General features: G+C 43.1%; 1 long non-coding RNA gene across 1 annotated transcript; it reads left to right on the top strand.

Annotated features, from left to right (window-relative positions):
- Positions 1–8: 8 nt before the first annotated feature.
- Positions 9–12,405, top strand: LOC142475816 (uncharacterized). The gene is made up of 6 exons (XR_012791149.1): positions 9–145; positions 3,772–3,891; positions 4,878–4,971; positions 6,538–6,648; positions 9,961–10,070; positions 11,442–12,405. It is a non-coding gene; the product is annotated as an uncharacterized LOC142475816 (long non-coding RNA).
- Positions 12,406–12,694: the final 289 nt, after the last annotated feature.

Raw genomic sequence — 12,694 nt, 5'->3', positions numbered from 1 at the left:
AGTAATGCATTGTTTTTTACTTTTTTTTTGCAGTAATGAAGAATGAAAAAGTTCTGTTAAAATTGAATTGGACGTGAACTGGATTCAGCATTTCATCATCAACTCTGCACCAGTGTGAATTGACGTTCTTTAATGTTCTGACAAGGTACATGCAACATCTCTTCCTCTACCCCTACACCACCCTCTGCCTCTTGCCTCTCTCTCCACCTCCCTGCTAAGCGTATTAACCCATCTAATGTAATCCACATTCCTTGTCTCACTTTACTCTTCCCTTCTCACGTGCCCTCTGGAATGTCTGCTCTACGACTAACATGGTCTATTTGTACATGACCTCTTCTGCTCTCATCATCCACCACTTCTCATTCCCCTCACCCCTGTCCTACTCGATACCTCAGCTTAATTGAACTCTCTCCTCTGACATCTACCCTTATCTCTAACCTCTCCTCACTTTCTGCTTAAACTAGCTATCTTGTTAACTCTTACAATGCTATCATCTCCTCCTCCCTCCTCCTCCATCATCTATATGCCCCTTCTAGGCTCTGACACACTCATCCCTCTAAGGCCGTGATTATCATGGGCACACGCTTGGTTGTCCACAGTGCGTGCGAGCGATGCAGGGCCTCCCCGTCGCCTCGGACCTCAGTGCAGGGATTGCTGGAGCGACAGGCATGCGCTAACTTTGCCATCTGTTGCGTGCTTACTATAGACGCAGCCTAACCCATGCATTGGTTTAATTCACAAGCACGCTCTCATCACACTTCATCACATCACACTGCTGCTCTTAACACCTATGGAGGAAATCTCACAGTCTGATTTTCTACACTAAACCTTTGTCCTGTTCTGTAAAACTCTGCTCCTTTTTTTAAGGTCAAACACTACTTTTTCCTCACTCATCAACACTCCAATTTCATTCACACTGTCTTCTATGTATTTGAGTCCCACCACTGACTTTCTCCTCCCACTTAACATCCATCCTTTATTTCTCCTCAAGCCTTTGCTCACTTGAGGCAAGGTGGATGCCATCCACAAGTAGATTCGTTCTCTCCCTTCCCCCTCTCTCTTTTTCTATCTAGATCTCATTGCACTCTTGACTCCTTTTCTCCTGTCACAAAGCTGGAACCTGATCTTCTCTTCTCCCTCTACCACATGCCCTCTCAATCCTATATTCTCACTCTCACCCACATCTTCAATTCCTCCATATCCTTTGGCTCTTTCAACTCTTCCTTTTAAGCATGCAGTGGTCACCCCTATTCTCAAAAATAACCTTGACCTTGTGTGAATTTCTAACTATCGCCCTGTATCCGTCCTACCATTTGCCTCCTAATTGCTAGAACGTCTTGTGATCTCCCGTTTGATCAACATTCTTAAATCACATGCTCCTCTGGGCCCTTCACAATCTGCCTTTCCCAATGTAACCAATTATGTACATAAAGAAAATTCCCAAGGTCCATTTTACTTACTAATCCTGCTTGATCTCTCTTCTGCTTTTGATACTGTCAATCACTCTTCTTATTCATATTCTAAACTCTTTCTTCGTATCCGCAGCAAACTTATATCCTGGTTTTCATCATACTTCTCCATCACACATTCTCCATCTCTGTTGCTAACGTGTCTTTGTCTCCTGTTGTTTTGTCTGTTGGTATACCTCAGGACTCTGTTCTGGGACCTCTCTCACTACATACTATCACTAGTTGACCTTATCAACTATTTTGGCCCTTGATATCATCTCTATGCAGATGATACACACACCTATCCACCCTACCGTCACTCCTGCAATTTAGTTCCTAGTTTCGGGTCGCCTCCTGGCTATATCCTCCATGGATGACACTCTTCTGCCTTAAACCTAATGTCTAAAACTGAGCTCCTCATATTTCCCCCTAAATCTGGCCTAATATCACCTTTCTCCATCGCAGTAAACAGTACTACCATCATCCTGTCATGAAAGCACATTGCCTAGGAGTAACATTTGACTCTTCCCTTTCCATCTTCATTCACGACACTGGCTAAAGTTTGTCGATTCTTTCTCTGTAATATTTCCAAGATTTGCCCTTTTCTCTGTCAATCTACTGCTAAAACGCCAATGCATGCCCTTATCGTATGGGTTAACATACTGCTAACAGGGCTCCCTGCTTCACAACTTTCTCATTTGCAATCTATCCAAAACTCTGCTGCTTGAATAATTTCCCTTTCTCCCACAACAGTATCTGCTCATCTCCTCCTCCTCCTTAAATCCCTCTCCTTGCTTCCCATCAAGTTTCAGATCACCTACAAAGTTCTCCTCCTTACCTTTTTGTTAAGGTTTTCTATTAGTGGTGTACCGAGTACCCGGCGTTACCCGACACATTTCCAGCTACCCGGACATTACTCGAAACCGGCCACTGAGAAGTGGACTTGGCCGGGTAATACCCGGCGTCGGGTAATGTCAGGGCAGCTGGAAATAATCTTTTATACTTACCTTTCCTAAGACATCTATGATCAGCAGCAGCAGTCCTCTGATGTTGGCAGCATCAGAGGTGTCTTCACCTGGCGGGGGGAGCTGCAGGAATCACTTCCACAGCACCGAAGCAGGTAAGCTGTGTCTGTGAGCCTGCAGCTCCCCCGCCGGCTGAAGACACCACAGATGCTGCCACCGTCACAGGACTGCTGCTGATCCTAGATGTCACCGCCACCCGGAAGGTAAGTGCCAAACCGTGTACCCGACCGGGTAGAACCTTTCATTTTGGCCGGGTACCCGTTACCCATTTTTTTATAGTTGAGGACCCAGTCCAACACTATTCTCTATTCATCTGCTCCTTCCTACATATCATCTTTGGTCTCGTTATGCCCTTCCTCGTCTCCTAAGCTCTACTAATAGCTGTCTCCATTATACTTCTTACACCTCTACTGCGCACTCGCTCTCTTGCCTGAAACCCTTTCCCATCAATTTACCTGTGAAACTCACACACACTCAGTATATGCCAACATACCCTCTTCCACCCACATTTAAGATCAACCTTAAAATTCACAACTTAAATGAAGCATTTCAATAGCTTTTACTCGTTGCTACTGTCACTCATTCAGTCACTAACTATTGTTCCCAAGAAGTGCTTTATACTACAAGTACCCACCATTAAGGACAAGCATTGTCATCTACTGCACTTGTTCCCCCACCTGTTGTCTCTCTGTAAGTCTCCTTACATTTCTCTTAGATTGTAAACTACCCAGGACAGGGATTTACTTTCCTATTGTCTGTTTTTGTTTGTTGAACTTATTGTATAATAATTTCCTGTACTTTTTGGTCTCTCTTGTAAAGCGCTGAGTACACAATGGGTGGTATATAAATAGAGATATATGCAGAGTCTAGAGACAAGGCACACGTGTATAGGTAGCTACAGTTTATCCGGGACCGTATGCATCCTTGAAGTGCCTGTCCCAGTTATTTTCTATTGATTGCAATGTAGGAGTGTCTGTCCTGTCTTATTTTTTTTATTATTATTATTATTATTATTATTATATATACAAAGATATATACAAAGATTGTTTCCTGTCGTTAGCATGACATTGTGTGACACAGTGTGATGTCATTGATTCAGTAGATTGTGTGCAGACCGGGACTGCAGTACAGTTTCACTGACATGAATAACTTGTGTGGTAGAAGCTCTAGAAGGAGCACAGCTGTGGGAGGGAGGTGGATTTGCTTTGTATCACATGGTTTGGAGCAAGGTTCATTGTATGTATCGTCAATAATAATTATAATAATAATAATGCAATGCTTAACTTTTTTATTTCAAGAGGAAAGACTGCAGAACAGAAGTGAATATTGAAGCCATGTGTTCATTTTCTTGCAAAATAGAAAATTGAAGGACAGTTGAAGAGGAGGAAAATGACTACACAGAGACAGATAAGCAATGTGTATATTTCTCATTTAGTATTTGTCGTTTTATTGACTCCAAAAAATCCGGCTGCTAAGGGTTTCGCATTGGACATATTCACCTCTACTCCACCCCTTCCTGTGATCTGTACCATGCAGATTTTTGTTGATTCAATACATCATGAATAGAGTGTGGCTACAGTATGAAGTACAGACCCAAGGACCACATCTACTACCATTCATAACAAGAACATGTGCAGTAGCGCACAGCTGCAGTTCTATGTTATTGCTATGAAAGGTTGAGGTGGTGCAATCATATGAATCTTGAGTGGGAGGGATCCTGTTTGCATCATTTAATTTGATCTAGGCCAGTAGAGTATATAACTCTCAGTACAGGTTACATATGGCATCAGTATTAGTGATTTAAAGAACAGAAAAACAGGAGTGGAGAACAAAACCAAGTAATGTTGAAGTTACTACTTTTTACTATTTACTTGGTCAGTCTGTACTGTCTACTCCCCACACAGCTGCTAAGGGTTTCCATTTGAGATACATTCACCTTCTACTCTGCACTACTGTGCTACCCTCTATTCAGAGATGAGTTCAAGTCATGTTTACCACTCTAAATCGCTCTGCAGTCATTGATTCAGCACATCATGGGTAGAGCATGGCTATAGATACAGCAAGCTTTATTTTACCCTAATATTGCATTAAAAAATAGAATATCACTCAGTTTCCTTCAGATTTACTGATGCTGATAATGCAGAATCTCACCCTCCCATCATAATACACCAGAGGAAGAAATAATCCTTGCTATATATGTACATTGTGTGACATATTGCCTCCATGACCATTGATGGCAAATACATATTCTGTATAGAGCAGCTGTGTTATGATGTAGTTGTTATTGATCATCATTGAGATATAATCACAAGAATCTTATGCAAAGGGAAACTGTCATTAGCATAGTGGGATTTCAGCCCCCAAACTTCTGTAATATTAATGCAATGTCTTACTTTTATTGCAGTGAACACCGAAGAGACGGATCTACTACAACACTGCACAGGACAAATACACTACAAGCAGCAAAATGATCATGCAGTTGACAATATGTTGTTCTGGTAATGTGCACAATTATTATGTATGGGCTCCACACCACAGTGCTGGACATATTTTGTTAACTTCAACACTACCCCTACCATGGAGATGTCTTCCTGTGATTGGTGTTACTGATTCAGTACATCATATGCATAGTGTGGCTATTATATGATGGATTGATTTAATGAACCCACCAAACACTGATGACATCTGTATCATCTTCTGTAAAGTGCATCTACAGCAGGATATTATCAGCATTTGGGGTGATATAATCAGAGGCATCTATGTGCTTTTGTGCTGGGTAAAGTCCTCCAGCTGAACCGCCCCCCGCCCCCCACCCCCCTACACCTCCTGCCACACAGGCAAACTTACTTACACACACAGCACACTTACTTATGCACACTGACACTTGGCATACCTACACACACACACCCCACAGCCACTGGCATGCATGCAGAGTCCTGGGCATGCAGGATGGGCATGCAGAGTACAGAATATCTCCACCTTGCTCTGGCCCGTACTCTTGGCCTACCCCCAGCATCTGTCACCCACAACCTCTGTTCCCTCCCTGTAAATTGCTGCACTAACACACCTTGGTCAGCGCTGCAACCGATCACAGCACCGGATCATGTCACTGTGATAGGAAGCAGTGCTAATTGACCGGTCAATCAATGCCACGTGGCAACATACGCACCAAAAGAGATTTCCATGCCCCCTGACAGGCTACTCCCTGGGCAGTGACCCTGCTCATCTTCCACCTCTGATCACAATATTCTCTCTTGGAGAGTGTAGCAAATTGGAGTTGGGGGAATTTCACCTCTGCAGTGCATGTAGAGTCCTGTATGCAGAGTACAGAAAGTCTCCACCTTAGTCTGGCCCGTACTCTTGGCCTACCCACAGCATCTGTCACCCACAAATAATACATACACTAATACTCCCCACAATACACACTTTAATACCTCCTCAATAATAATCTCCCCAATAATATTATAGTCTTAAACACAATATACACAATACCCCCTAACACAAGATACCCAATCTAACACTCTCCTCTGCACCTCAACATAATATACACACTATAATACCCTACACACAATATAATACTCCCACACACACACAATATACACACTATCCTCCTACCGCCATAAAACACAACCAATAATACACACACACTTTGTGGATGTTGGGACCAGCTCCTTGCATGCACCAGTGAAAGAGAGAGGCCTGCCATCCGTGCCTCCCTCCGTTTCCCATCTTCTCCCTGTCTCTCTCCCTCCCTTTCTTTGCATCTCCCTGCATCTTTGCGTATACCCAGTCAGTGACGGCTCCGGTCACGTGATGCCTTAATATGGGCTTATCCATATATCTGTTGCAGAGATGGAGAGAGACCTGGAGATTTTACATTTCCTTATAATTCATATTGGTACTTAGTACGGGCACTTATTGTTTTATCAGTACTGGGTACCTGACCGTACTGGCCTACGAGTGAGAAGGCAATATTGGCATCACACAGTTACTGTTGAATATGTCATTCAATCCATTTTGAAAATAGTAATGCAATGTGGTTTTGTTTTGTTTGCTTTTTGCAGTAATGAAGAATGAAAAAGTTATATTAAAATTAAATTGGAGGGGAACTGGATTCAGCATTTCTTCATGAACTCTGCACTTGTGAGCATTGACCTTCTTGAGTGCCCTGACAGGTACACGCAACTTTAAGACTATAATCTTCATCAACTGCTGTGCAAGCTTTCGTGCTATACCTCCCCCTCCGGTTTTGATTTATACATTTGCTCTCTCAATTCATGTCCTCTAATATCTGGAGGCTCTCTCCTAGCATTTCTCTCTACCACAGCACGTCATCCCAATGTAACCTCTCTCTTGTTCTTTCTGTTTACTGTTTCCTCACTCCTCTGTAAAACTTTTCTAATTTCTCTAACTTCCACACTCCTGCTTTTATCCACATGTTCTATACACTTTCCTTCCCCTACCTTTGCATGTGTCTACACAAAGCACCATTTGTACAGACCTCTATTGCAGCTATTTCTGCACTGCTCAATGAAATGCACTCCTGCACATCCTATTCTCTTCCACCTTCCCTCATTCTCTACGCCCCCCTCTCAAAGCCCCCTCTCTCTATGTCTCCTCTCTCTACGCCTATCTGTCTCATTCTCTTGACGCCCTTCTCTCTCTACATATCCCTATCTCTGTCTCTCTCTACACCTATCTCTGTGTCTCCTTCTAGGCTCGCTGATGTTGGGGGATATCTCTTATAATCTTGGACCGGCTCATATACACATCAGGCCTCCCTACTAAGAGTGTTAACCTATCTAATGTAATCCACATTCCTTTCCTTACTTTTCTCTTCCCTTCTCCTGTGCCCTCTGGAATGTCCACTCTTACTAACAAGGCTCTAGTTGTACATAACCTCTTCTGCTCTCATCAGTCACAATCAGTCATTCCCCTCACCCCATCTTACCTGTCCCACTGATTTGCCTCTGCTTAATTAAACTCTCCTCTGACATCTACTCTAACCTCTCTTCTCTCTTCTCTCTCTTTCTTTCTGCTTAAACTAACAATCTTATTAACTCTTACAATGCTATCCTCCTATCTATATGCCCCCTATAGGCTCTGACACACTCATCCCTCTAACCCACACCTTTGGCTAAATTCCCAAACACACTCATCACACTTCCACTCGCTGTTCTTAATACCTACGGAGGAAATCTCACACTTTGTTTGATTTTTCTACAGTAAAAATGTCTCCTGTCCTGTATAAAGCTGCTCTCTAGGGCTAAATACACTACTTTTTTCCACACTCATCAACACTCAAATTTAATTTACGCTGTTTTTTTTCTCTGTATTTGACTCCCTCCACTGACCTTCTCCTCCCACTTGCCATCCTTCCTTCACTTCTCCTCAAGCATTTGACTACTTCAGAGGCAAGGTGGATGCCACCCAAAAGGAGATTCCTTCTGTCCCTTCCCCCTTCTCTCCTTCTTCCCAAATCTCCTTCTGCACTTGACTCCTTTTCTTCTCTTACAGAGCTGGAAGCTAATCATCTTCTATTCTCCCTCTACCACATGCCCTCTAGATCGTATCCCCTCACACCTTACTGCATCTCTTAGTCCCCACTCTCACCCACATCTTCAATTTCTCCCTATTCTCTGGATTTTTGCCCTCTTACTTTAAGCCTGTAGCGGTCACCCTTTTGTCAGAAACAAACTACACCCTATGTGCCTTACTAACTACCGCTCTGTATCCCTCATGCTGTTTGCCTTCTAATTGCTAGTGTCAACATTCTTAAATCACATGCCCTCCTGGATCCTTTACAACCTGCCTTTCGTACAGCACGTTCTACAGACTGTGCTTAAAGCTAATTCCCAAGGTTTTTCCCTACTAATCCGACTTGATCTATCGGCTGCGTTTGATGCTCTCAATCACTCTCCTCCTTCATATTCTAAACTCTCTCTTGGTATCAGTAACAAAGTTCTATCCTGGTTTTCATCATAACTTTCCTGTCACACATTCTCCATCTCTGTTGCTAACATGTCTTCGTCTTCTATTGATCTGTCTGTGGGTATACATCAGGGCTCTGTTCTGAGATCTCTCTTTCTCTCTACATACTATCATTTGGTGACTTCATCAATGCTTTTGGCCTTAGATATAATCTCTATGCGGATGATACACACACAAATCTATCCACCCCTGTTCTCACTCCTGCAATCCAGTCCCTACTCTTGGGTTGTCTCCTGGCTATATGCTCATGGATGGCACTCCACTGCCTTAAACTTAATGTCTAACACTGGGCTCATATTATCCCCTTTCTCCATCACAGTAAACAGTACTACCATCTATCTTGTCATCAAACATGTTGCATAGGAGTAACATTTGGCTCTTCAATTCCATCTCCATTCACATGCACGGCTATGGGTAAAATGTGTTGCCTCTTTCTCTGTAATATTGCCAAGATCTTCCCTTTCCCCTCTCAACCTACTGCTAAAACTCCAATGTATACTGTTATCCTATAGGTTATTTTAACATACTACTAACAGGCCTCCATGCTTCACAACTTTCTCCTATGCAAAACTCTGCTGCTTGAATTATCTCACTTTCTCCCACAACAGTCTCTGCTCATCTCCTTAAATCCCTGTCCTGGCATCCCATCAAGTTTTTGAATCACCTACAAAGTTCTCCTCCTTACCTTTTTGTTAAGGCTCTCCATTAATCTGCTCCTTCTTGCATATCATCTTTGATCTCTCGTTATGCCCTTGCTTGTCTCTTGCACTATAACCATAACTGTCTCCTGTAAACTTCTTTCACCTCTACTGTTCTCTCACTTGCCTGAAACCATTTTCCATCACTGCACCGTACATGTGAAACTTCCTCACACTCAGTATATGCCAACATAACCTCTTCCACCCACATGTAAGACCAATCTTAAAATTCACGACTTAAATCAAGCATTTAAAAAACTTTGACTCGTGGCTACTGTCCCACACCCACAGTCACTGCTAACAACTATTGTTCCCAAGATGTGCTTTCTACTAATTGTACCCACCATTAAGGACAAGCATTGTCATCTACTGCACTTCTTCCCCCAACTGCTGCCTCTCTTTAAGTCTTCTAACATTTCTATTAGATTGTAAAGTTCCCAGGGCAAGGATTTACTTTCCTATAATCTGTTTTTATTTGTCGCACTTATTTTTTAATTATTTTTCCCCTCTCCCCTAATGATATACATATAGGTTTTCCTGTCATTTGCATGACAGAGTTATTATGGTTAACTATTGCATCATGTAGACTGCCTTTTCAGTGTGATGTAATTGATTCAGTACTTTGTGTGCAGACTGTGACTGCAGTACAGTGTCACGAACATTAATGACTTGTGTGGTAGAAGCTCTAGAAGGAACACAGCTATGGGAGGGAGGTGGATTTACTTTGGATCACATGGTTTGGCGCAAGGTTCATTGTATGTATGATCATAACCATGCAATGCTTAACTTTTATTTCAGGAGGGAAGAACAGTGAATATTGAAGCCATGTGTTTCTTTTCTGTCAGAAGAGAAATTTTGAAAGACAGTTGAAGAGGAGGAAAATGACTACACAGAGACAGATAAGCAATGTGTATATTTCTCATTTAGTATTTGTCGTTTTGTTGACTCCACACAATCCAGCTGCTAAGGGTTTCGCATTGGACATATTCCCCTCTACTCTACCCTTCCTGTGATCTGTACCATGCAGGTTTTTGTTGATTCAATACATCATGAGTAGAGTGTGGCTGCTGTATGAAGTATTGACCCAAGGACCACATCTACTACCATTCATAACAAGAACATGTGCAGTAGCGCACTGCTGTAGTTCTATGTGTTTTATTAAAGGTTGAAGTGGTGCAATCATATGAATCTGGAGTGGGATGAATCCTGTTTGCATCATATGGTTTCATCTAGGCCAGTAGAGTATATCTCTCAGTACAGGTTACACATGGCATCAGTAGTAGTGATTTAAAGAACAGAAAAAACAAGAGAAACTTCAATGTTGATAACAAAGCCAAGTAATGTTGAAGATACTCCTTTAACTATTTATTTGATCAGTCTGTACTGTCTACTCCCCACACAGCTACTAAGTCTTCCATTTGAGATACATTCACCTCCTACTCTGCACTGCTGTTCTGTCCTCTATTCAGAGATGAGTTCCAGTCATGTTTACCACTCTGAATCACTCTGCAGTCATTGATTCAGCACATCATGGGTAGAGCATGGCTACAGATACAGTAAGCTTTATTTTACCGGCTGATCATCCATAATATTGCATTAAAACATAGAATATTACTCAGTTTCCAAAAGATTCAGTGATGCTAATAATGCAGAATCTTACAACACATCCCATCATAATGCACCAGAGGAAGAAATAATCCTTGCTACACTACCGACACGTTTTATTGAAGCACGGCTAGCACCGCAAGCCGGGCGATGCCCCGGCGTGCTAGCCGCACTCCCTCAGCGTGCCGCGCATCACCGATGCACGGTCACGCGTCATCGGGTGCCTGCGCCCCCTGCACGCACGTCCAGGGCTCCCCGAGGGAGCACTGGTGTCCCGCGATGTGGGGGACAGCGGCAGGGGGTTCCGGGGGACCCGACGGACCCGGCAGCGGAAGGGAGAAAGCCCCGATCGGAGGGCGCTCCTCCGCTGCTTCGGCGTGCGCCCGGCACCCTCCGGCGCGCGCCAGGTTACTGCTGCGGCCAAGAACGGGCAAATGCTCGAATAAACTCGGCCGCAGCAGTATATCTGTACATTGTGTGACGTTTGGCCTCCATGACCATTGATAGCAAATACATATTTTGTATTGAGCGGCTGTGTTATGATGTAGTTGTTATTGATCATCATTGAGATATAATCACAAGAATCTTATGCAAAGGGAAAATGTCTGCAGCATAGTGGGATTTCAGCTCCCAAACTTCTGTAATATTAATGCAATGTCTTACTTTTATTGCAGTGAACACTGAAGAGACGGATCTACGACAACACTGCACAGGACAAGAGCAAACACTACAAGCAGCAAAATGATCTTGCAGTTGCAAGTATGTTCTGTAATGTGCACAATTATTATTTATGGGCTACACACCACAGTGCTGGACATATTCTGTTAACTTCTACCCCTACCATGGAGATGTCTTCCTGTGATTGATTCAGTACATCATATGCACAGTGTGGCTATGATATGATGGATGGATTTAATGAACCCACCACCCACTGACATCTGCATCATCTTCTGTAAAGTGCAGCAGGATATTATCAGCATTTGGGGTGGTATAATCTGGGGCATCTATGTGCTTTTGTGCCTGGATAAGTTCCTCCAGCTGAACCACCCCCCTATACCTGCCACACAGGCATACTTACAGAGCACACTTACTTATGCACACTGACACTTGGAATACACACACACACACACACACAGACACTGTCATGCATGCAGTGTCCTGTATGCAGAGTACAGAAAGTCTCCACCTTACTCTGGCCCGTACTCATGGCCTATCCCCAGCATCTGTCATCCACAACCTCTGTTCCCTCCCTGTAAAGTGCTGCACTAACACACCTGGGTCAGCGCTGCAGCTGATCACAGTGCCGGATCATGATGTCAATGGGATAGGCAGCAGAGCTGATTGACTTGTCAATCAATGCAGCTCCGCAATATATGCACCAAAAGAGATTTCTGTACCCCCTGTCAGGCTACTCCCTGGGCAGCGACCCTTCTCACCCCTCTCATTCCACCTCTGATCACAATAATCTCTCTTGGAGTGTGTAGCAAATTGGAGTTGGGGGAATCTCACCTCTGTAGTGCATGGTCACAATCTGGGCACTGTACCCAAATATTGGGCAATGTGGCACGTCTTACAGTAGAGAATAGAATAAGTAACTATATTCTTTACTTGTGTATTAAGGAACTTATTTGCAATAAAAATTCAGTCCACCTGGGACCAAGACTTTCTGGTTTTCTGAACAAAGTGGAATTGTTTTCCTATAATTTTATATTCTCTGAAATGTAACATCACAATAAAGTACTCCTATTTTTTTCCTTTGTGCTTTTTTATGGACTATTCCTTTATGTATTTCACTTAATGGGACTAATTACCTTACGATTAGATTTCACTTGTATTTTCTTGGGTTACTCTTTGGAATTTCTCTCTGTGTTCATTTATACTATCTTATTTAGAGCAGTCTTTGCCATTGGACCCCATTTCTTGCCAG

This window comes from Ascaphus truei, unplaced genomic scaffold, assembly GCF_040206685.1.
Source record: "Ascaphus truei isolate aAscTru1 unplaced genomic scaffold, aAscTru1.hap1 HAP1_SCAFFOLD_1400, whole genome shotgun sequence".
NCBI lineage: Eukaryota > Metazoa > Chordata > Amphibia > Anura > Ascaphidae > Ascaphus > Ascaphus truei.
This window is presented reverse-complemented; position numbering and strand designations above follow the sequence as displayed.